This window comes from Mobula birostris, chromosome 8, assembly GCF_030028105.1.
Source record: "Mobula birostris isolate sMobBir1 chromosome 8, sMobBir1.hap1, whole genome shotgun sequence".
Lineage (NCBI taxonomy): Eukaryota > Metazoa > Chordata > Chondrichthyes > Myliobatiformes > Myliobatidae > Mobula > Mobula birostris.
The window spans coordinates 135,454,371-135,479,739 of NC_092377.1; the positions used below are offsets into that span (position 1 = coordinate 135,454,371).

Here is a 25,369-nt window from a genome sequence, read left to right on the forward strand (position 1 = left end):
ACACCCAGGTAGGGAGCTGCTTCTACACCAGGGGCACTGAGAGAGAGTGTCACACTTTGGGAGGGGCAGTACCGAGGGAGGGGCAGTATTGTGGGAGGGAGTTACTGAGGGAAGTGCAGGACCGAGGGAGGGCTGGTACTGAGGGAGGGGCAGTACTGAGGGAGGGGCAGTACCAAGGGAACGTCGCACTGTGGGAGGGGCGGTACTGAGGAAAGGGAAGTACTGAGGGAAGGGCAGTACTGAGGGAACGTCACAATGTGGCAGGGCTGGTACTGAGAGAGTGTTGCACAGTGGGTTGGGCAGTACTGAGGGAGCTTTGCACTGAGCGAAAGCCAAACTGAGGGATGGGTGACACTGAGGAAGTGCCGCACTGGGGCAGTGGTTTTATTGAGGGAGAGTCACAGTGGGAGGAGCAGTTCTGAGGGAGCATTGCACTGTGGGAGGGGCAATATGGAGAGAGTGTCACACTGTGGGAGGGGTAGTAGTGAGGGCTGGGTCTGAGGGAGCGTCACACTGTGGGAGGGGCAGTACTGAGGGAGGGCTGGGTCTGATGAAGCATCAGACTGAGGGAGCATCACACTGTGGAAGGGGTGGTACTGAAGGAGTTAATAGGAATGATGTGATCGCACTGAAGAGGTGATTCACCAGGATGTTGCCTGGGACTGGAGAGGCTGAGTGGGATCTGACAGAGGCACAAAAAGTTATGAGAGACATAGATAGGTAGATAGTAAAAATCTTTTTCCTATGGCAGAGGTATCTAATACTTGAGAACATAGGTTTAAGAGGAAGAGAAAGGTTTAGAGAGGATCTGACGGATATTTTTTTTTGGTTACAATCTGGAACACACTGCCTGAAGACTCTCACAATAAATAGGGAGTATCGCGATGAGTATATGAATGGCCGTGGCAGACAGGGCAACAGACCACATGCTAGGAGATGGGATGAGTATACAGGTGGGTAGCTGATGGTCACCGATGGATTGGTTCTTTTTGCATGACTTCATAACCTATGCGGTGACCTCTCACAACCATCAGCCATGACGGTCATCCAACCACACTTCAGTGCTGTTGGGTTCAGATCCCAAACTCACATGTGTATCAGGAGGTGATGGACACATCCCTCTTATAAATAAATAAAGGCCACTAGCTAACTGAGCAGCTGCCAGCCATGACCGAGACGTGGTACTCTGGCACAGAGGCAGGGAAAGGAGTGTTGAAGGTAAAGCCATCCAGCACTACATCAATATGGAGCACGGCCAAAGGGCCTGGAGTGAGAGGCTTCTGTATTGAGAACTACCTGTCTGAAAGTACCTCGCTATTCTGAGAGCTGCTTTGGGAATGATTCAGGTGACAGATAAACACGTATTGCCCTTTGGTTATAGCTTTGCAACACGCTTTAATTATTAAACACACTTAGAAAACAGCAGCCTGGGGCCCCCAGCTGTGTGTGCCAGTCACACTGTATTGTGCTGATCGACTGGACTCTAACACAGGATTTGATTGCCCATTGTTCGTCCCTCTCTTTGGCTGGGGGTATTTTGCTGACATCAGTTAATTTTTGCTGACACATTCTCTCGTTAATTCTCAACCTAAACCAGTAGAAATACTTTCTTTCTACATTTCAACAGTTCAAACCCAGTGCCGCAGAATGTTAGGGAACAATGATATATCGTTATTAAACACCTAGAAACCATGCACAAACACTGAGCACGCAGTAATGGAAGGGAAATCATCTTGAACAGGTCAGTTGTAGTCAACAAGCTCAAGAGTGACTGGAGGAGTAAATAAAGGGAACCAGTGGATGGGGAATATTTAGAAAAGGCTTTTGACATGAACCCACACAGATTAGTCAACAAGCTTAATGCCGCCACACAAGTCGCCACTCGAGGAAGTTCTCAGTCAGCATGAGCCCCACTCTATATCAATGATCTAAGGGCAGCAATACTGATGATATAAAACTAGGTGGTATTATGGGAAGGAGGATGTAAGAAGGAGATATGGAAAATCTAAATGAGTGGGCAAATTGAAATGTGGAAGAATGTGAGGTCGTCTACATTGGCAAACAAGATGGTATTGCAGGATAATTTTTTAAAATGATGAAAGATTGGGGAATACTGATGTTCAAGGAGACCTTGATCACAGCCCACAGAACATGCAAATGCACAAGTTCAGGAAGGTAAATTATAAACTGTCTTTATTACCAGAGGATTTAAGTGCAATCATTGCTTGATTTATTTCGGAGGGGTTTTCTTGGAAAATAGTTGCTCAGTGAAATTTTGAAATTGAAGTATCTCAGCAACTACATTTCAGCTCTTTCAGCACAGAGAATTCCCACACACAGGGGTGTGGCTGAGTTGTCAGTATAAGAAAATATATCTTCACAACTTAGAACATAGAACATAGAAAACTACAGCACAGTACAGGCCCTTCAACACATGATGTTGTGCTGACCTAAGATGAATCTAACCCTCCCCTCCTTTTTCCTATCACCCACGTGCCTATCTAAGAGTCTTTTATATGTCTCCAATACATCTGCCACCAGCCCATGGCAGTGCATTCCACACATACCACTCCCTGTGTACAAAATGTACCTCCGATATCTCCCCTCTACTTTCTTCCAATCACCTGAAAATGATGCCCCTTCATACCAGCCATTTCCGCTCTGGGGAAAAAAGTCTAGGACCTATGTTTCTTATCGTACTGTACACCTCTGTCAAGTCACCTCCTTCGCTCCAAAGTGAAAAGCCCTAGATCGCTCAACCTATCGTCATAAGGCATGATATCTGAACAGGCAGCATCCTGGTGAATCTCCTCTGCACCTTCTACAAAGCTTCTGCAACCTACAGAATTGTAATGAGGCAACCAGAATCGAAGACAAGTTTGATCTAACCAGGATTTTACAGAGCTGCAGCATTACCTCGTGGCTCTTGAACTCAGTCCCCTGACTAACGAAGGCCAAGACACACATGCCTCGTAACCGCTCTTAAAGGCACATTCCCAAAATAGTCAATGGCTTTGTCGCACAAAGCTTAAACACCAGGCATTCTTGCAGTGAGGAGCACAGTGGAGGAATGCAATGGGTGGGCAACTCAATGACTTGGGTTCAGTCCTGACCTCGGGTGCTGATGTGTGTGTGTGGGGTGGAGGTTCCTCATGGTGACCACATGGGGTTTTGTCCAAGCACTATGGCTTCCTCCAACAGCCCAAAGATGTGTGTATTGGTACGTTAAGTGGCTACTAGTTGTCACTAGTGTGCAGACAAGTGGTGGAATCCAGCAGAGTTAATGGGTGCATGGGGAGTGAAATTGGATTAGGATACAATTGGTGTAAAAATGGTGGCCTGATGGTCAGTGCAGACTCGGTTAGTTGCAGGGCCCATTTTGATGCTTCATCTGCCCAACTGTAAGTAAATATGTTTTACTGCAATAACACAAGGCCTTGGCAAGATTAATCCTGTGCTATCATATACAAAACTTGTCTCCCGATCTAAACGACATTCACACAAAGGAGGGAGTGAACGAGGGCATAGTATAGTGAGCGGTAAAGTGGGGCAAGATTCAGTCAGTTGGGTCTCTGCTCTTTGAAGCTTAGGAATCTTGTCAACACAAAATTCTTACAGCCTCCAGTCAGGATATTTCTCTTGACTGAGCAGTCGATAACCAGAGGTCACAGTTTGAGAATAAGGGCCAGTCATTTAGGACTGAAATTTGAGTCTGAGCAAAATTCTGAGCAGGAATATCTTCACTCAGAATGTCAAATGACAGCTCCAGCTTCGATTTTGTATGCTACTCTGTCAAATCACTCAAAGTCACCTCGCATTTCTCAAACGCGCAGAGTATAAGCCCAACCTGCACAATTCTTCCTCACAAGACCACCCCTTCGTCCCAGAGAAACCGTGTGAACTCTTCTTCATTTCATCTATGAACACAGAACAGAAACAGGCCCTTCAGCCCATGATGAGCATGATACCAACTTAAACTAATCCCTTCCACATGCACACAATCCATATTCCTCCATCCCCTTCATATTCACGCCCCGAAGTAAAAGCCTCTTGGACATCACAATCTGATGTGCTTCCATTATCATCCCTGGCAGCAAATTCCAGGCACCCTACCACTTTCTTTGTTAAAAACTCATCCCACACATTTTAAACTTTCCCCCTCTCGCCTTAAAGCTATGCCCTCTGGTATTCAACCCTTGGGGGGAAAAGTACTGGATGTTCACTCTATCGATGCATCTCATAATCATATAAACTTTTATTACGGTCTCCTTTCAGCCTCCAGAGAAACAACCCATTTATTCAACCTTTCCTTACAGTACATGCCCTCTAAACCAGGCAGTATTCCCTCCTTAGCCCCCACATCCTACCTGTAATGTAACTGCACATAGTACTCTCAGTTTTACATAGCTGCAATACGATTTCCTGACTCTTATATAGGGCAAGCACGCTATACATCATCTTTACCAGTCTATCTCCATGCAGGGAGGTATGGACTAAGGAAAAGGAATTGTGACTTCTTTCCCTTTTGGGTTTGTCCAAACCACAACTGACCCAAGTGATGCTGGAGAGAAAAAAAAACACAGGGATGGGAATGGTGTTAATTAGCCTACTCTTTCAAAGAACTGTGCTGTAAATGGCTGTGATCATTCTGAGGCCCAGTCTCGGGGTCAGCAGGACAGCCAAACATAGGGTTCCTACACAGTTTTAAATAATCATTCAATAATTAGAAACATGCATAGTTTATAGATACTCACAGTTTATGTCCACTTCTTTAGATTGATTTGTTGCTAACTTTATACACCAACAGTACTGACCTCCTTGCAATTCTGGCTCGTCATCTCAAAAACGCAAGTAAATGACATTGAGGAGTCACGTATGTTACAGACGTCAATCCATGGGGGAAAAAAAGGTTACCGCATTAATTATTTCTGTTAGTAACTTGTACGAGGAATCCCCACCCTTACGAAGGGCCTTATCTGAGAAAAACAAGACTGCCTCCACCCTGGGCCTGCTGCTCACATCACCATAGCAACTGCACTCTCAGAGACCTGCATCTGCACGAGGATCTTGCTCGCAGGCTGCAGCTTCCTGAGGGACCTGCAATCAGTAGGAACCTCTCCTCTCGCCGCAAACAGTTTATCCAAATCAGCTAAAACAGCTGAAAGCATGTGTGACTGTTAAGCAGACAAAACAAAACAGCATCAATCAGAACCTGTATCACTGCGTGCATCACAGGAGCTGTGACCAAACCTCACATCCAGCGGCACAGGCTAGCGGGACCACTTTCCCCATCCAGACGCAGCTGTCTGCTGTGACTGGCTGGTTTCTACTTCAGCTGCCTCGAACAGAAAGTGCGCAGTGCCTGACAGAGCAAGGTGGATGGCTGGAGGCCTCCCTAGGCGTGCATTGAAACAGCTGTGCATTCCTGGCAACTCAAAACCTCCAGCACTTTCAGTTTTGATCTCCAGTGTTGACAGGTGGAGCGGGCTTTTGTTAGCAGCTCGATGACAAAATCTACAAGCCGGTCAGTTAACACTTCCCAGCCTACAGCTGTCACATAACTAGAAGATCAAATCCAAGATCTGCTCTAATCCGAGGTGCAGATTCTAACTTCTCCGTTGTAGCTGTGGAATTTATATTCAATTACTTCATTATTAATTTATTAATTTCTTTGAAGCAGCATCTTAAGTGATTTGAGAACTCACTGACAGCCTCTGTGGTCTGGCTAATCTTTAATTGCTGCGTAAGATGCCCCAGCACAAATTTCCCTAACCTTCTATGGCAAGGTGAAAAAGAAGTGACGAGGGGTGAGTGTCAAAATGCTCATTCAAAGGCATTTCTTCTAAGGATCAAAGGTCAGAATTATAGGGCATTGGCATCTTTGCCGCAATTATATCTGGGATCTTGAATGTTTGCAGAACTGGAGGAAATTTCCCAGTGATGGGGATTTACTCAGGACACAGTGTAGATCAGTTACCCAAGGCATAATGTAGACTGATAAGCACAGGTTCAGCAAGACACTGGAATATGGGGCAGCAGGTTGTCAAATGCTGAGTCAGAAGGCACAGAACGATAATATTTGATCCGAACAGGCGAGGCTCTTGGGGGGGTCTGACCCAACATTCCATAAGACTAGGAGCAGAATTAGGCCTTTAGGCCCATCGGGTTTTCTCCGCCATTTAATCATGGCTGATCCAGTTTTCCTCTCAGCCCCAGTCTCCTGCCTTCTCCCCATGTCCCTTCCTGCCGTGACCAATCAAGAATCTGTCAACCTCTACCTTAAATGTACACAAAGGCTTGGCCTGTGGCAAAGAATTCCACAGATGCACCACTCTCTGGCTAAAGAAATTCCTCATCTCCATTCTAAAAGGATGATCCTCTATTCTGAGTCTGTGTCCTCTGGTCTTAGACTCTCCCACCATAGGAAACATCCTCTCCACATCCACTCTATCAAGACCTTTCACCATTTGATAGGTTTCAATGGGATCACCCCTCATTCTTCTGAATTCTAGTGAATACAGGCCCAGAGTCTTCACCATTCAATCCTGGAATAATTTTCATGAACCTCCTTTGAACCCTCTCCAATGTCAGCACATCCTTTCTAAGATAAGCGGCCCAAAACTGCTCAAAGTACTCCAAGTGAGGCCTCAATGGTGCTTTATAAAGTTTCAATGTTACATTCTTGCTTTTATATCTTAGTCCTCTTGAAATGAATGCTAACATTGCCATTTCACCACAGACTCAACCTTTAAATTAACCTTCAGGGAATCCTGCACAAGGACTCCTAAGTCCCTTTGCATTTCAGGTTTTTTGATGTTTTCTCTCCATTTAGAAAACAGTCAACCCTTTCATTTCTTCTAACAAAGTACATGACCATAAACTTCCCAATACTGTATTCCATCTCCATTTCTTTGCCCATTCTCCTAATCTAAATCCTTCTGTAGCTTCTACTTCCTCAAAACTACCTGCCCCTCCACCCATCTTCATATCATCTGCAAACTTTGGAACAAAGTTATCAATTCCATCATTTAAATCATTGACATATAATGTAAAAAGAATCAGTCCCACACAGACCCCTGTGGAACTCTACTCGTCACTAGCAGCCAGTTAGAAAAGGCTCCCTTTATTCCCACTCTGCCTCCTGCCAATCAGCCACTGCTTTATCCAGGCTAGAATCTTTCCTGTAACACCATGGGCTCATAGCTTGTTAAGTAGCCGCCTGTATGGCACCTTGTCAAAGGCCTTCGGAAAATCGAAGTACACAACATCAACCGATTCTCCTTTGTCTATCCTGTTTGTTATTTCTTCAAAGAATTCCAGCAGATTTGTCAGGGATATTTTCCCTTGAAGAAACCATGCATACTTATTCACTTTACCTGCTGTTTCATTGGCCCCCATTACTACCTCTCCAGAATCATTTTCCAGCGGTCTGATATCCACTCTTGCCTCTCTTTTACATTTTATGTATCTAAAGAAACTTTCCGTATCCTCTTTAATATTTTTGGCTAGTGTACTTTTGTATTCCATCTTTACTTTCTTAATGACTTTTTTAGTTGTTTTCTGTTTGTTTTTAAAAGCTTCCTAATCCTCTAACTTCCCACTAATCTTTGCTCTATTATATGCCCTCTCTTTGGCTTTAACTTCTCTTGTTAGTCATGGTTGCGTCATCTTTTCTTTAGAATACTTCTTCCTCATTGGGATGTATATATCCTGTGCTATCTGAATTGCTTCCAGAAATTCCAGCCATTGCTACTGCCATCATCCCTGCCCGTGTTCTTTTCCAATCAATTCTGGCCAACTCCTCTCCAATGCATCTGTAATTCCCTTTGTTCCACTGTAATGCTGACACATCTGACTTCAGCTTCTCCTTCTCACATTTCAGGGTGAATTCGATCATAATATGATCACTGTCCCCTAAGGGTTCTTTAACCTTCAGTTCTCTAATCAATTCCAGTTCATTACACAACACCCAGTCCAGAATAACTCATCCTCTAATGGGCTCAACCATGAGCTTCTCTAAAAAGCCATCTTGTAGGCACTCTAAAAATTCCCCCTCCTGTAATCCAGCACCAACCTGATTTTCCCAATCTATCTGCATATTGAAGTCCCCCATGACTATTGTAATAATGCCTTTATGGCGTGCATTTTCTACCCCCTGTTTTAATTTGTAAGCCACGTCCTTACTACTCTTTGGGGGTCTGTATACAATTCCATCAGGGTATCTTTTTACCCTGTAGTTCCTTAGCTCTATCCACAATGATTCAACACCTTCTGACCCTATATCACTTCTTTCTAATGATTTGATTTCATTTTTTAACCAACAGAGCAGCACCCCCCCCCCCCGGCTTTTCTGCTTGTCCTTTCAATACAATGTGTATCCTTGGACATTACGCTCCCAGCTATAATCTTTCAGCCATGATTCAGTGATGCTTACAACATCATACCTGCCAATCTGCAACTGTGCTGAAAGTTCATCTACCTTATTCCGTGCACCATGCGCATTCAGATACAACTCCTTCAGTCCTGTATTCACCCTTTTCGATTTTGTCACACCATGCTCAACCTTTTGATTCCTAACTTTGTCTGATGTCTTACCAACATCTGCCTCCACAACCCCTCCACCAACTGTTCTGGCATTCTGGTTCCCATCCCCCTGCAACTCTAGTTTGACCCCCACCATGCAGCATTAACAATCCTTCCCGCTAGGATATTAGTCTTCCTCAGTTCAAGTGCAAACTATCCCTTCTGTACAGGTCTCACCTTCCCTGGAAGAGAGCCCAATGATCCAAAAATCTAATGCCCTCCCTCCTACACCAACTCCTTAGCCACACTAGCAGGTGTCATGGGCAGCAATCCAGAGATCACAACCCTGGAGGTCCTGTCCTTTAACTTAGCACCTAACTCCCTGAACTGCCTATGCAGAACCTCTTCACTCATCCTACCCATGTCATTGGTACCTACAAGGGCCATGAACTCCAGCTGTTCACCCTCCCACTTAAGAATGATGAGGACAATCCGAGATATCTTGGACCCTGGCACCTGAGAGGCAATATACCATCTTATTCTCGCCCACAGAACCCCTAACTAATGTATGCCCTATCACCACAGCGTGCCTCTTCTTCACCCATCGCTTCTGAGTCACAGAAGCAGACTCAGTGCCAGAGACCTGACCACTGTGACTATCCTTTGATAGGTCAACCTCCTCCAAATCCCCGACAGTATCCAAAGTGATATACCTGCTGTTAAGGAGGATGGCCACAAAGGTACTCTGCACTGGTTCCTTAACACCGTTCCCTTTCCTGACTGTCACCCAGTTTCCTTTGTACTGCACCTTGGGTGTAACTACCTCTCTATATGTCCTATCTATTCAGACTCTTCAGCCTCCCGAATGATCCAGAGTACATCCAACTCCAGCTCCAACTCCTTAACGCAGATTGTTAGAAGCTGCAGCTGGATGCACTTCTTGCAGTTGTAGTTGTCAGGGATACTGGAGGTCTCCTGGCCTTCCCACATCCCACAAGAGGAGCATTGCACTATCCTGCCTGTCATCTCTACCTAGATGAGCAGATATAAAGAAAAGGAACAAACCTGAGCTGTTCTTTCCTTTGCTTTCTCTGAGTGCAGCCTCTCTTCACTGAAGCCTTGAGAAGCTAAAGCCTTAAGATCACCACTACGACTATGTCCACTTGGACAATGGCCCATTCTTCCCTTGGTAATTATTTTTCTTTTGCAAATATTTATCTAATTAGTTTTTAAAATATTTTGAATTTGTTACCACATCTCTTTGATGCTGAAATCTCTATGAAATGCTAAAACATGGTGGAACAGTACTTCTCTGACAAATTCATGATCTCAGGGCAGCTCAGAAACACTGGAATTGGGAACGTCTTCTAGAAAGGTTCGACTATGGGAAGTAGAGAGGGACCTCCCCGCAGTCTGCCACTGAGAAGGTTGTTGCCCCCTTCTCATTGTCCAAGGAATTGTTGTGTACTGAAGGCCAAGTGGATATGACCTTCACAGCACAACAAATCCCCGTGGTAGCTCAGCAGCTCGACCCTCAGCAACAGTCTTGTTGGCTCACAAAACTGACTGTGGAGCATCTCCTTCAAATGTACTCACCCTCAGAAATGACACATTACCAATGTTCCCTCTAAGGTGTGTGCAACATGCACATCTTTTGCTACGAGCGCACAAAGGAATTTAAACTGCGCACAGGAGGTTGTCACCCTCTACTTCATTGGCATGTAAAGTACATTTCACGATTGTACTGAGGACTGATTCCTTTTCCAGTTCCTGATGCGGACAGTGTTGACAACATGGAGTTTGTGATGATTTGTCTGCAGATTTTAGAACTGGCTTCTTTATACTGTTTTTCATTGAAGAAATTATTCAGTGTGCACATGTTGTCATTATTGAGCAAAAAGTTGCACAGCACAAGATTTTTGCGCACACTGGTCATTACAAATTAGATGGAACATTGCACATTATCGACAGATCTAACCAACTGGAAATCCAGACCCCGTGCAGACTGGGATTCAGAAAGGCAGAGGCATTGCTCCAGCCCTCCTCTGATCTTCTCTTCTGCAAAATGGAATTTCACACCCATAAGCTTCCGGTTGAAAGGAATAATGCACAGGAGAAGCAGGAACATGCTTGTCTTTTATCAACAGTTTTCCAGGGCCAACCTCACCCCATTCTCAGTCACTGAATTACAGTGGACTATTGACTCTGTATATACACACACACACACACGCACGCAATGAGACCAAGTCCCACGTTCCTACTGACTGCTTCTCTGAAGTGCACTGACAGATGTGCCTTACAGTAAACCAGCCCCCAATGACAACCCCATAATATGACAATCAAGCTTCACACTGACACACATCAACAGTGATCATTTTCCATTTCTAGGCAGCCAGCTTTCAGCAAAAGTAGATATTGATGATAAATTCTCCATCACCTCCCATGTGCTTTAGGGGCTGGGTAGCACCTCAAAACAATGCTTCTACAAACTGCTTCCAATCAGTATAGAACAGGAACAGACTCTTCAACCCACAACGTTATGCCAAACTAATGACACCTCATCACTTCTGCTTGCCCATATTCCTCCATTCTCTGCACAAGCATGCACCTGACTCAGAGATTTTAAAATGCTTCTTTCGTATCTGCCTCCACCACCATCCTCGGCAGTGCATTCCAGGAACCTACCACTCTCTTGCAAAGAAACCTGACCTATACTTATCTTTTCAATTTTCCCCTCTCACGTCACATGCATGCTCTCTAATATTAGGCAACTCGACCCTGGGCAAAAGGTACCAGCTGCCTACCGTATTTATGTCTCTCATAATGTTATAAACCTGTCAGGTCTCCCATCAGCCTCTGCTATTCAAGAGAAAACAACTCATATGTTTAACCTCCCCTTATGGCAGCATCTTGGTAAACCACTTCTGCACCCTCTCCAAAGCTTCCACATACTTCCTGTAATGGAGTGACCTATCACCTTATGCAGACACCTTCGATGTTTAGAGTTTCTGGGAGCAATTCAAAAGATGCAGGATAGATATATCCCAAAGATGAAGAAACAGTCAAAAGGGAGGATGAAGAGGAAAGTCAAAGACAGCATAAAAGCAAAAGAGAGGGCAAAAAATTTGTGGGAAGTTAGAGGATTGTTAAGCTTTTAAAAAACAACAGAAGGCAACTAAAAAGCCATAAGGAGAGAAAAGATGAAATATGAAGCTAAGCTAGCAAATAATATAAAAGAGGATATCAAAACTTTTTTCATATGCTCTATATGGAGGCAAGAGTGGATATTGAACTACTGGAAAAAGATGCTGGAGAAGTAGTAATGGGGCACAAAGAAATAGCAGATGAACATAAAAAGTATTTTGCATCAGTCTTCACTGTGGAAGATACTAGCAGAAATTCAAGAGTGTCGGGGGGCAGAAATGAGTGTAGTTGCTATTACTAAAGCGAAGCTGAAAGGTCTGAAGGTGGATAAGTCACATGCACCAGATGGACTACACCCCAGAGTTCTGAAAGGGGTGGCTGAAGAGATTGTGGAGGCATTAGTAATGATCTGTCAAGAACCACCAGACTCTGGAATGTTTCTGGAGAACCAGAGAAATCCAAATGTCACTCCACTCTTTAAGAAGGGAGGGAGGCAGAAGAAAGGATACTATAGGCCTGTTAGTCTGTTCTCGGTGGTTGGGAAGATGTTGGAGTTGATTGTTAAGAATGTGGTTTCGGGGTACTTGGAGGCACATGATAAAATAGGCCAAACTCAGCATGGTTTCCTTAAGGGGAAATTTTGTCTGACAAATCTGTTGGAATTCTTTGAGGAAATAATAAGCAGGATAGACAAAGGAGTGTCAGTAGTTGGATTTCCAGATGCCTTTGACAAGGCACCATACATGAGACTGCTAAGTAAGATAAGAACCCGTGGTATTACAGGAACAATAATAGAATGGATGGAAGACTGGCTGACTGGCAAAAGACAAAGTGTGTAAGTAAAGGGGGCCTATTCTGGTTCACTGTTGGTGACGTGGTGTTCTGCAAGGGTCAGTTTTGGGACCGCTTCTTTTCACTTTATACGTCAAAGATTTGAATGATGGAGTTGATAGCTTTGTAGCCAGGTTTGCAGCAGATAAAAGAAGATAGGTGGAGGGGCAGGTGTGTTGAGGAAGCAGGGAGTCTTCAGAAGGACTTAGACAGATTGGGAGAATGGAAAAAGTGGCAAGTGAAATACAGTGTAGGAAAGTGTATGGTCATGCACTTTCATAGAAAGAATAAATGCTTAGACTATTTTCTAAGTGGGGAGAAAATTCAAAAATCAGAGGTGCAAAGGGATTTGGGAGACCTTTTGCAGGATTGCCTAAAGGTTAACTTGCAAGCTGGTAAGGAAGGCAAATGCAATATTATCATTCATTTCAAGAAAACTAGAATATGAAAGCAAAGATGTAATGCTGAGGCCTTATAAGGCACTGATCAGATGGCACTTGGAGTATTGTGAGCAGTTTTGGGCCCCCTCTCTAAGAAAAGATGTGCTGGCATTGGAAAGGGTCTAGAAGAGGTTCATGAGAAATTATTGAAATGAAAGGGTACGCTTTTGAGGAGCATTTGATAGCTCTGGGCCTGTACTCGCTGGAGTTTCGAAGATTGGAGGGGGGAAATCTCATCAAATATTGAAAGGACTAGATAGAGTGGATGTAGAGAGGATTATATCCTCCAGTGGGTGAGTCTAGGACCAGAGGCCACAGCATCAGAATGGAGGGACATCCATTTGGAAAAGAGATAAGGAGGCCAAGTCATTGGATATATTTAAAGTGGAGGTTGATAGGTTCTTGATTAATCAGGGCATCATAGGTTATGGGGAGAAGGCAGGAGAATGGGGTTGACAGAATAATAAATCAGCAATGATAGAATGGCGGTGCAGACTCTATGGGCTGAATGGCCTAATTCTATAAGGGTCCTGTCATTAACTGTGTACTTTCCATTTAAGTTTTATCTCCCAAAGGGCAACACCTCACATTTGGCCAAATTAAAGTCCATCTGCCATTTTTCTCCACTCAAATCTGCAATTGATCTATATCCCACTGTGTCCTTTAGCAACTTTCTACACCATTAACAGTGCCATCTTTGTATTATCTGCATAATTAATGATCTATTCACATACATTTCCATCGGTTTTTAATACATATACACACAGAAACATACAGAGGTTCTCGATAGATGCCTGAAGAATAGCACTGGTGTGATCTCCTGCCAGAACAAGTCCAATCATTACCCCTGCAACGCACACAGAATGCTGGATGAACTCAGCAGGTCAGGCAGCATCTATGGAAATACGTAAACAATTGACGTTTTGGGCTGAGACTCTTCTTCATTACTCTCCGTCATCCATGAGGGTGCTAATTCTGAATCCACACTGTCAAGTCATTGTTGATCCCATGCATCTTAATCTTCTGGATGAGTTTCCCATGTAAGAACCTATGTTCACTTAGAAAGGTAAGTTCTCGCTAGGAGTCAGCATGGTTTTGTGCAGGGGAGATCATGTCTCATAGATCAGATAGGTTTGTTTTAAAGGGAAGAGCTGTTTGCTGATTTGAGGCAAATTAGGGTGGATAAATCCCCAGGGATCGGCAAGGTGTTCCCTTGGACTTTGTGGGAGGCTTGCGCAGAAATTGCAGGGCGCCCAGCAGAAATATTTTAAATGTCCTTAGCCAAGTGTGAGACACCGCAGAATTGGAGGATAGCTGATGATGTTCCATTGTTTAAGGTAGTCTCTAAGAATAAGCCAGGAAATTATAGGCCGGGGAGTCGGACATCGGTAGTGGATAAGTTATTGGAAAGTATTCTAAGGGACTAGATATACAAGTCTTCAGAGAGACAGGAGCTGATAAGCAATAGTGAACATGTGTGGTAGGTCATGTCTCACCAATCTTATAAAGGTTTCTGAGGAAGTTACCAGAAAACTTGATGAAGGAAAGGCAGTGGATTGATGTTGTCTACATGGACTTTAGCAAGACCTTTAACAAGGGAGGTGACATGGGAGATTGATCAAGAAGTTTCAGTCACTTATCATGAGATAGTATATTGGATTAGACATTGGCTTTGCAGGATAAGCCGGAGTGGTAGTAGGTGGTTGCCTCTCTGACTGGAAGCCTGTGACTAGAGGAGTACCACAGGGACTGGTGCTGGATCCATTGTTGCTTGTCATCTATATCAAAGAACTGGATGCTAAAACTGGATCAGCAAATTTGTGGATGACACCAAGATTTTGGGTGTAGTGGACAGTGAGGAAGGCTATCTAAGCTTGCAGCAGGATCTGGACTAGCTGGAAAATGAGCTGAAAATGGGCAGATGGAATTTAATGCAGAGAAGTGTGAGGTGTTGCACTTTGGGAGGACCAGCCAGGGTAGGACTTGCACAGTGAGCGGTAGGACACTGAGGAATGCAGTAGAACAGAAGGATCCAGGAATACAGATCCATAATTCCTTGGAAGAGGTAGATGGGGTCATAAAAGGAGCTTTTGGCACATTGGCCTTTATCCATCAAATTACCCAGTGCAGGAGTTGGGATGTTATGTTGAAGTTGTATCAGGCATTGGTGAAGCCTAATTTGGAGTAGTGTGTGCAGTTATGGTGACCTACCTACAGAAAAGGTGTCAGTAAGATTGAAGGAGTGCAGAAAAGATATACAAGGATGTTGCTGGGACGAGGACTTGAGTTATAGGGAAAGGTTGAATTGGTTTGGACTTTATTCCCTAGAGTGTAGGAGAATGAGGGGAGATTTGATAGAGGTATATAGAATTATGAGGAGTACAGACAGAGTAAATACAAGCAGGCATTTTCCACTGAGGTTGGGTGAGACAAGAAATAAAGGTCATGGGTTAATAATGAAAGATGAAATGCTTAAGGGAAAATGGGGGGGAATTTCTTCATTCAGAGGGCGGTGAGGGTCTGGAACCAGCTGCCAGCAGAAGTGGTGGATACAGGTTCGATTTCAACATTTAAGAGGAAGTTGGGTAGGTACATGAATGAGAGGAGTATGAGGACTATCCTTCAGGTGCAAATCGATGGGATTAGATAGATTAATAGTTCAGCATGGACTAGATGGGCCAAACTGTCTATTTCAGTACAGTAGTGTTCAATGACTCTATAAAGAAGGTGGTGTGGTAGACATGGCTTCCTTGGACTTCAGTAAGGCTTCTTACCAAGTCCCACATGGTAGGTTGGTCAGAGGGTAAAAGTACATGGAATCCAAGGCATGTTGGCAAACTGAATCCAATATTGGTCTTGCAATAGGAGACAGAGGGAAGTGGTGGATAGGGTGTTTCTCAGATTGGAAATTTGTAACCAGTGGTATACTGCAGGGATCAGTACTGCGACCACTGTTCTTTACAATATACTGTACATACCGCACAATATATTCAGATTTGGATGAGAATTTAGTAGTCTGATAATCAAGTTTGCAGACAACACAAAAATTGACTCACGAACATTGAAGAAATTGCCTTTGGATACATTGGGACACAGATCAGCTGAAAAATTTGGCAGATGGATTTTAATCCAAGCAAGTGTGAGTAATGCACTTTGGGACATCAAATTCTGGCAGGATACAGAGTAAATGGCAGAGAACGTCAGGGTGTGACGTACAGAGATACTAAGTAATTTATTGTCATATACACCAGGGTGTAATGAAATTTATGTGAAGCTCACAGAGTAAACAGTGTACATGGTCATAAAAATACAACGATAAATAAGTGAGGAAGTGCAAAGTGAGCACTAAACAAATAAACGGTGCAAAGTAAGGGAGGAAATGACAAATCTGCCACAGTAGAAGTTTGAGCAATTCTCGTGAACAATCTGAATCTTCTCAGCCACATTAAGAAGGTACAGACACTGTTGGGGTGCCAATCTTTCCTTCCTGGAAATGAAGGCTCAGGAGGATATGGTGGTGAAGGCAGGTCTTCATAGGCTGGGGTATTCAATACAAGAATCATGCTGCAGCTGTACAATACATTTGGAGTACTGTCAAGCAACGCACATCAAAGTTGCTGGTGAACGCAGCAGGCCAGGCAGCATCTCTAGGAAGAGGTACAGTCGACGTTTTGGGCCGAGAGCCTTCGCCAGGACTAACTGAAAGAAGAGCTAGTAAGAGATTTGAAAGTGGGAGGGAGAGGGGGAGATACAAAATGATAGGAGAAGACAGGAGGGGGAGGGATGGAGCCAAGAGCTGGACAGTTGATTGGCAAAGGGGATATGAGAGGATCACGGGACAGGAGGCCCAGGGAGAAGGAAAAGGGGGGGGGGGAAACCAGAAGATGGGCAAGGGGTATAGCCAGAGGGACAGAGGGAGAAAAAGGAGAGTGAGAGAAAGAATGTGTGTATAAAAATAAATAACGGATGGGGTACGAGTGGGAGGTGGAGCATTAGCGGAAGTTAGAGAAGTCAATGTTCATGCCATCAGGTTGGAGGCTACCCAGACAGAATATAAGGTGTTATTCCTCCAACCTGAATGTGGCTTCATCTTTATAGTAGAGGAGGCCGTGGATAGACATGTCAGAATGGGAGTGGGATGTGGAATTAAAATGTGTGGCCACTGGGAAATCCTGCTTTCTCTGGCAGACAGGGCGTAGGTGTTCAGCAAAACGGTCTCCCAGTCTGCATCGGGTCTCGCCAATATATAGAAGGCCACATTGGGAGAACCGGACGCAGTATATCACCCCAGCCGACTCACAGGTGAAGTGTCGCCTCACCTGGAAGGACTGTCTGGGGCCCTGAATGGTGGTAAGGGAGGAAGTGTAAGGGCATGTGTAGCACTTGTTCCACTTACACGGATAAGTGCCAGGAGGGAGATCAGTGGGGAGGGATGGGGGGGACGAATGGACAAGGGAGTCGCGTAGGGAGCGATCCCTGTGGAGTGCAGGGGGGGGAGGGAAAGATGTGCTTAGTGGTGGGATCCCGTTGGAGGTGGCGGAAGTTACGGAGAATAATATGTTGGACCCTGAGGCTGGTGGGGTGGTAGGTGAGGACCAGGGGAATCCTATTCCTAGTGGGGTGGTGGGAGGATGGAGTGAGAGCGGATGTGCGTGAAATGGGGGAGATGCGTTTGAGAGCAGAGTTGATGGTGGAGGAAGGGAAGCCCCTTTCTTTAAAAAAGGAGGACATCTCCCTTGTCCTGGAATGAAAAGCCTCATCCTGAGAGCAGATGTGGCGGGGACGGAGGAATTGTGTGAAGGGGATGGCATTTTTGCAAGAGACAGTGTGAGAAGAGGAATAGTCCAGATAGCTGTGAGAGTCAGTAGGCTTGTAGTAGACATCAGTGGATAAGCTGTCTCCAGAGATAGAGACAGAAGGATCTAGAAAGAGGAGGGAGGTGTCAGAAATGGACCAGGTAAACTTGAGGGCAGGGTTAAAGTTGGAGGCAAAGTTAATAAAGTCAACGAGCTCAGCATGCGTGCAGGAAGCAGTGCCAATGAAGTCGTCGATGTAGCGAAGGAAAAGTGGGGCAACACACATCAAAGTTGCTGGTGAATGCAGCAGGCCAGGCAGCATCTCTAGGAAGAGGTACAGTCGACGTTTCAGGCCGAGACCCTTCGTCAGGACTAACTGAAGGAAGAGTTAGTAAGAGATTTGAAAGTGGGAGGGGGAGGGAGAGTACTATGGAGTACTATGTACAGTTCTTAGTCATAGTTATACTTTATTGATCCCGGGGGAAATTGGTTTTCGTTACAGTTGCGCCATAAATAATAAATAGTAATAAAACCATAAATAGTTAAATAATAATATGTAAATTGTGCCAGGAAATAAGTCCAGGACCAGCCTATTAGCTCAGGGTGGCTGACCCTCCAAGGGAGGAGTTGTAAAGTTTGATGGCCACAGGCAGGAATGACTTCCTATGACGCTCTGTGTTGCATCTCAGGAGGATGAGAGAGAGTGCAGAATCTCAGCAGGATGTCACTGGGAATGGAGTTATAAGGAAATATTAGATAGGCTGGGTTTATCCTCATGGGAATGTGGGCGATCGGATAGGTTGTGTTTATTCTCATGGGAGTCTAGGTGATTGGATAGGTCAGGTTTATTCTCATGAGAATGTAGGTGAATGGATAGGTTGGGTTTATTCTCATGGGAATGTAGGCGATTGGATGGGTTGGGTGTATTCTCATGGGAATGTAGGCGATTGGATAGGTTGGGTTTATCCACATGGGAATGTAGGTGAATGGATAGGTTGGGTGTATTCTCATGGGAATGTAGGCGATTGGATGGGTTGGGTGTATTCTCATGGGAATGTAGGTGAATGGATAGGTTGGGTGTATTCTCATGGGAATGTAGGCGATTGGATGGGTTGGGTGTATTCTCATGGGAATGTAGGCGATTGGATAGGTTGGGTTTATCCACATGGGAATGTAGGTGAATGGATAGGTTGGGTGTATTCTCATGGGAATGTAGGCGATTGGATGGGTTGGGTGTATTCTCATGGGAATGTAGGCGATTGGATAGGTTGGGTTTATCCACATGGGAATGTAGGTGAATGGATAGGTTGGGTGTATTCTCATGGGAATGTAGGCGATTGGATAGGTTGGGTTTATCCACATGGGAATGTAGGTGAATGGATAGGTTGGGTGTATTCTCATGGGAATGTAGGCGATTGGATGGGTTGGGTGTATTCTCACGGGAATGTAGGCGATTGGATAGGTTGGGTTTATCCACATGGGAATGTAGGTGAATGGATAGGTTGGGTGTATTCTCATGGGAATGTAGGCGATTGGATGGGTTGGGTGTATTCTCACGGGAATGTAGGCGATTGGATAGGTTGGGTTTATCCACATAGGAATGTAGGTGAATGGATAGGTTGGGTGTATTCTCATGGGAATGTAGGCGATTGGATGGGTTGGGTGTATTCTCACGGGAATGTAGGCGATTGGATAGGTTGGGTTTATCCACATGGGAATGTAGGTGAATGGATAGGTTGGGTGTATTCTCATGGGAATGTAGGCGATTGGATAGGTTGGGTTTATCATCATAGGAGTGTAGACGATTGGATAGGTTGGGTGTATTCTCATGGGAGTGTAGGTGATTGGATAGGTGGGTTTTATCCTCATGGGAACGTAGGTGACTGAGGGGTAATCTTAGAAGTCTATAAAATTATGTGGAGCATAGATAGGATAAATAGTCAGAGTCCGTTTCCTGTAGTAGAATTTGGGGGCACAGGTTTAAGGTAAGAGGAGGAAAACTTGAAGGAGGTCTGAGGTGTTAGTTTTTCCACACAGAGGGTAGTGTATATCTGGAATGAGCTGCCAGAGGAGGTGGTAAAGACAGATACAAGTTTGTTTAAAAGGTGTTTTTTGCAAGGGCTTCGGTAGGGAAGCTGTAGAGCGACAGGCAAATGAGATTAGTGTTGGATAGGCATCATGGTTGGGATGGACAAGGTGAGCTGAAGGGTGTGTTCTGTGCTATATGATTCTATGACTCTATTACCTTAGACACAGATCCCAGAATAGCACAGCCCATGATATCTGCACCAAGCACAATGCCTAATTGAACTGGATTGCTTTTGCCTGTACATGATCCATATTCTTTCATTCTCTGCATTATTTATTTATTGTATTAGAGATACAGTACAAAACAGGCCCTTCCAGCTCAATGAGCCATGCTCCCCAGCAACCTAATTTAATCCTATTTTGTCCTAGCCTAATCACGGTCCCATGACCAATTAACCTACTAACCAGTATGTTTTTGGACTGTGGGAGGAAACCAGAACACCAGAGGAAACCCTCTTGGTCATGGGGAGAACATAGAAATTCCTTACAGATGGCACTGGAATTAAACTCCAAATTCTGATGTCCTGAGCATTAACAGCATTGCACTAGCTGCTACATTAGTTGCGCCTCATATATGTGTCCTGTCAAAGGACACGTACATGGGACGCAACTGTAGTGTCAACTGTACTTTCCTCCATAGATACTGCCTGGCCTACTGAGTTCCTCCAGCATTTTGTGTGTGTTGCTTAGATTTCCAGCATCTGCAGATTTTCCCTTGTTCGGGCATATTTGTGCGTTTATCTAACAGCCTCTTAAATGTCACTCTGATAATGTAATTTTCACAATTATACATCAGTAATGATCATTCTGATTCTGATCCACTTCCACCACCATCTGGCAGCATGTTTCAGACGCTTACCGCTCTCCGGGTAAAAAAACAAACTTGCCCCGTACATCTCCTTCAAATGTTCCCCCCCTCACCTTAAATCATATCTTCTCAAATTTAACATTTCTATCCTGGTTTAAAGATTATGGCAGACTACCCTATCTATGCTTTTACAATTTTATAAACACCTATGAGGTCTCCCCTGAGCCTCTGATGCCTCAGGTTTGTCCGGCCTCTATTGATACCTCACACCCTCAGATCCAGCCAGCATCCTGGTGAACCTCCTCTGCACCCTCTCCAAAGCCTCAACATCCTTTCTGTTCTGGTTATCCCATTATCACACACACAATTACTCCAAGTATGACCTAACCCATAAGATTGTCTTCAATGGATTCTAACAGTTTCCACTTGAAGCCATTTTTCCTTCCTCTACTAGAACCATTCATGATTTTGAACACTTTTGTTAGAACTGTCCTTATGCTGGGGATTGGGCATACTTTGCTACTTCATGTGCATTAAGATAATGGTTGAACAATATCGACCACTCTTCCCCTTCCTATCCTCAAATCTCTTGCTTCCTAGGTGACTCTCAACATCCAGGTCAGTGCTGGTCCTGCATTACTGGACCATGGTAGCTCCAGTTCAACCTGAACTGCTCCACTCCAAATGACCATCCCCTGCACATATTCCCACAGGCCAGCACTTTTAATTCATTGCTGATCAGGCTGCAATTAAATGTCCTTGAGAAGGTGGGGTGAACTATCAGCTTTTATGGCTGCAGTCATTCTGATGCCATTGCTGTCATGGCAGTGTTGGTTCAAGAGTTCCAGGATTTCGACTCAGCAGTAATGATTAGACAGTCTGAGATCCTGGTTGTCGACTCCTGTGGTCTGGCATGTTTTAAATATATAGTACAAACCTGTTCTTTAAACTAATAAAGGCTCCAACTGAGGTAAAGATCCAACTGAGATCTATAGTTAACTAAAATCTGTATTCATCTGTAGCTGATTAACCTGCCAGTGCATATTTCTATGATCTCAACCGACACTGTTTCCAACCTATGGAAAGGTCAGGCTACTGGTGGGTTCTCTGAACCTTTATGTGGCCTGGCAGTGTCTGTGCTTGAAAAGAATAATTCTCCTGCCAGGAGGAAGATGATCGAGGTCCTGATTTCCTGTAGTCTCTGTTCCCTGCAACATCAGGTCCCAAGGATGTGCTGAGTTTCAACCTGCAATTCCAGTTCAGGACAAGAACCCAGCAGACTGAGGTGTTCCCACCACCAGCTGCCCTTGCCCTGCTAGGTCAGAAATGTTGAGTTTGGGGCATGCTGTCAAAATGCATTTTCGTAAAAGGAACAATAGTGCGGACTATTATCTAAATGAGGAGAAGGTTCAAACATCAAAGGTGCAAAGGGACTTAGGAGTCCTCATGCAAGACTCCCAGAAGGTTAATTTACAGATTGAGTCTGTGGTAAAGAAGGCAAATGTAATGTCGGCACTTATTTCAAGGAGAATAGAACAGATAATGTTGAGCCTTTATAAGACACTAGTCAACAATTTTGGGCCCTGTATCTCAGAAAGGATGTGTTGTCATTGAAAAGAGTCCAGAGGAAGTTCACGAGGATGATTCTGGGAATGAAGGGGTTAACATATGAGGAGCATTTGGCAACTTTGGGCCTGTACTCACTGGTATTTAGAAGAATGTGGGGGAAGTGGGGGGATCTCATTGAAACCTACCGAATGTTGAAAGGACTAGATAGGGTGGATGTGGCGAGGTTGGTGATGGTGGTATCTGGAACTAAAGAGCACAGCCCCAAAATTGAGGGGCAACCCTTTAGAACAGAGGTAAGGAGGACTATTTTTAGCCAGACAGTAGTAAATCTGTGGAATGCTCTGCCACAGACTGCAGTCGAGGCCAAGTCTGTGGGTATATTTAAGGCAGAAGTTGATTAGTTCTTGATTGGTCAGGGCAACAAAGGATATGGCAAGAAGGGAGGTGTATGGAGTTGAGTGGGATCCAGGATCAGCCATGATGGAATGGCAGAGCAGACTCAATGGGCTGAATGGCCTAATTCTGCACTTATGTATTATGGTCTTATAATAGCCTAGGCTAAGCAGATAATGACAGTGCATCCTATAGATTGTGCACACTCAGCCATAGAGGACCGGCAATAGAGGGAATGGATATTTTGATTGATGAGGATACTGAGGCTGTGACTTTGAGGAGATGATCTTTTCTGAGCCTTTGATATTTCTGCCACACTCTTCAGTTCCAGAGGATGGGTGTGTATCAGGTTTGAATTCCACAGAACTGGGAGTGCAAGGATCTGTAGGTTCTGCTATCTCCAATTCCAATGGTCCGGATGATTTGGTGGTGACTGATATCAGGGTGGGTTTGATTAGACAGCGAGATCAGTATCTACCTCGGTGCTGTGACCTCGTGCCCAATTTAGTGATAGGCCTGTGACTGTTGCACCAGGATCTCTGCTGGGAGAAAGCGGCTGAAACCATTAGCGTGAAAACTCAGAATAAAGGTGCCTCTAAATGCTGGTTTTCATATTGCAAGTACATCTGTAGGAGCTTTACTGAAAGATGAAATTGGAGAATAGAAAAATAATTGGTTCACTAAGTAAACTAGTTCTGAAACTCTGGTTGATCCCAATTTACACTTAATGCTGTGTAGAGAAAGTTTCTAAAGTTAGTTCCTGGAAAGGTGGAGAGAACATTGGAAGAGAGGTTGGCAGGATGGAGTTTAGGAAAATGAGGAGTGATCTTATTGGAACATCAGGTTCCGAGCGGTACTAACAACATGGATACTGAGAGGATGAGTTCCTCCAGGAATCTTGCACTAGGAGGCATTATCCCCGAATAAAGTGGAAGGAAGGAGGAAGCTCCTCTCTCAGAAGATCAAGCATATTTGGAATTCTTCATTTCAGAGAACATTCCAGGCAGAGTCAATGGAGATGATGAGTCAATGAGACAAGCCAATCCCTGCATCACAGGAGAGTCAAAAGGAAAAGAAGGAGGGGCTAACAGAGTCTGGCTGAATGGTGGAGCAGCTGCTGTTTGCTTCTTTCAATTTCTTCTGTTGTTGTGTATGACTACCAGAGCTGCTCTGCATCTTTGAGAGGCGGGAATCTGAATTTCTGAGATTTAAGATTGACTTCAACATGTGAAGAACTCCACATTGCACAGTCTTCTGGAAACTCCTGCTGTACACTGCCAAATCCAGGACAATGTACAAAACATACGCAAGTGGAGAAAATGATCAACAACAAGGTTCACAAACACACATACAAAAACCTTCGAGTTGCACAAGGTGGAAATACTTAAACTGAAACATTTTTCAATGATTTGCTGAAGTTCAAGGAATTGAAGTTCTTCACCTACCAGGTCATAGACAACAAACACCTCACATTACTTAATAAGTACTCAAGACCCTTCTCATCACCATCACCCCCACCCCTCCCCCAACACCTCATTCGCCTTTCAGACACCACATATAACTCCATTGCCTTCTAACATTAGTCATACTGCACAGGAAAAAGCCCTTTGGCCCAACTCATCGATGCTGACCAGATGATTCCTGAGCTAGTCCCATTTGCTTGCACTTAGCCTATATCCCTCTAAGCCTTTCCCTATTCACCTTCCTGTCCAACATTTTTTCTTAAAATTGTATCCACCTCTACCACTTCCTCTGGTGACTTCATCGACATAAACACCCTTTGTGTGGAAAAACTTACCCCTCAGGTTCCCTTTAAATCTTTCTCCTCTCAGCTTAAACCTATGCTCTTGTTTTATACTCCTGTGAAGACTATCTTATCTACATCCCTCATTAATTTATTAATTTTATTTTAATTTAATTTTATCCAGCGATATGGTGCAGCATAGGCTCATCTGGCCCTTCGAGCCACACTGCCCCGATCAAATCCTAACAAGACAATTTACAATGACCAATTAACCTACCCAGTATAGCTTTGGACTGTGGAAGGAAACCGGAGGACCTGGAGAAAGCCTACGCATTCCACAGGGAGGACGTACAAAGACTCCTTACAGAGGACCCAGGGATTGAACGCCAAACTCTGACGGCCCAAGCTGTAATAGTGTTGCGCTAACCACTACGCTGCCATGGTGCCCCAACCCCTCAAGTCACTCCTCAGCCTCCTTCATTTCAGTCCCATGCTGGCTTGTTTTTCCAAAATATTTTACCTCACAGATCTGTATTGAAATCCATTTGTTACTCCTCAGCCCATTTCTCTAATTGATCAAGATCCCCCTGTAGTCTACGATAACTTTCTTCGCCATCAACAAAATCTCCTAACTGTGCACCATCCACAGACTTACTGATCAAGCATTCACATCTAAATAACAAACAAGGGTCCCAACACCCACCCCTGTGACACACCATCAGACACCGTCCCCATTCCGAGAACCAATCTCCAACCACCACCTCTGCTTCCTACCCTGGAACCAATTTTGAATCCATCCAAATGGCTCCCCCTGGATTCAATTGGGCCTAACCTTCCAGACCAGCCTACCATGCGGGACCTTGTCAAAAGCCTTGCTAATGTCCAGTCAACATTCACTGCCCTACCCTCATCTAACCATTTGGTTACCTCATCAAAAAACTCTCTAAGGTTTATGAGGCAAGACTTCACACCTACAAAACCACACTGACTCCTCCCATGTCAGAGGGAAGAGTTAGATTGATCTTGGAGTTGT

General features: G+C 44.5%; 2 protein-coding genes across 9 annotated transcripts in view; both read right to left on the reverse strand.

Moving 5' to 3' along the window:
* The window catches only part of LOC140201740 (dematin-like), an 83,718-nt gene extending 63,700 nt beyond the window's left edge, over nucleotides 1–20,018 (reverse strand). The window contains exon 1 of the mRNA XM_072266350.1: nucleotides 20,013–20,018. The gene's annotated coding sequence lies outside the window, so the exon portion shown is untranslated. The remainder of the gene's footprint in view (nucleotides 1–20,012) is intronic.
* The window catches only part of LOC140201739 (dematin-like), a 72,570-nt gene that overhangs the window by 41,297 nt on the left and 5,904 nt on the right, over nucleotides 1–25,369 (reverse strand). For 2 of the 8 annotated variants that reach the window (XM_072266349.1, XM_072266341.1), the window contains exon 1: nucleotides 4,755–4,869. The exons of 3 other annotated variants lie outside the window; for them this stretch is intronic. The gene's annotated coding sequence lies outside the window, so the exon portion shown is untranslated. Of the gene's footprint in view, nucleotides 1–3,847; nucleotides 3,918–4,754; nucleotides 4,882–25,369 lie in introns of those variants that run through there. 3 more of the 8 variants (XM_072266343.1, XM_072266346.1, XM_072266348.1) reach the window with 3 other exon arrangements.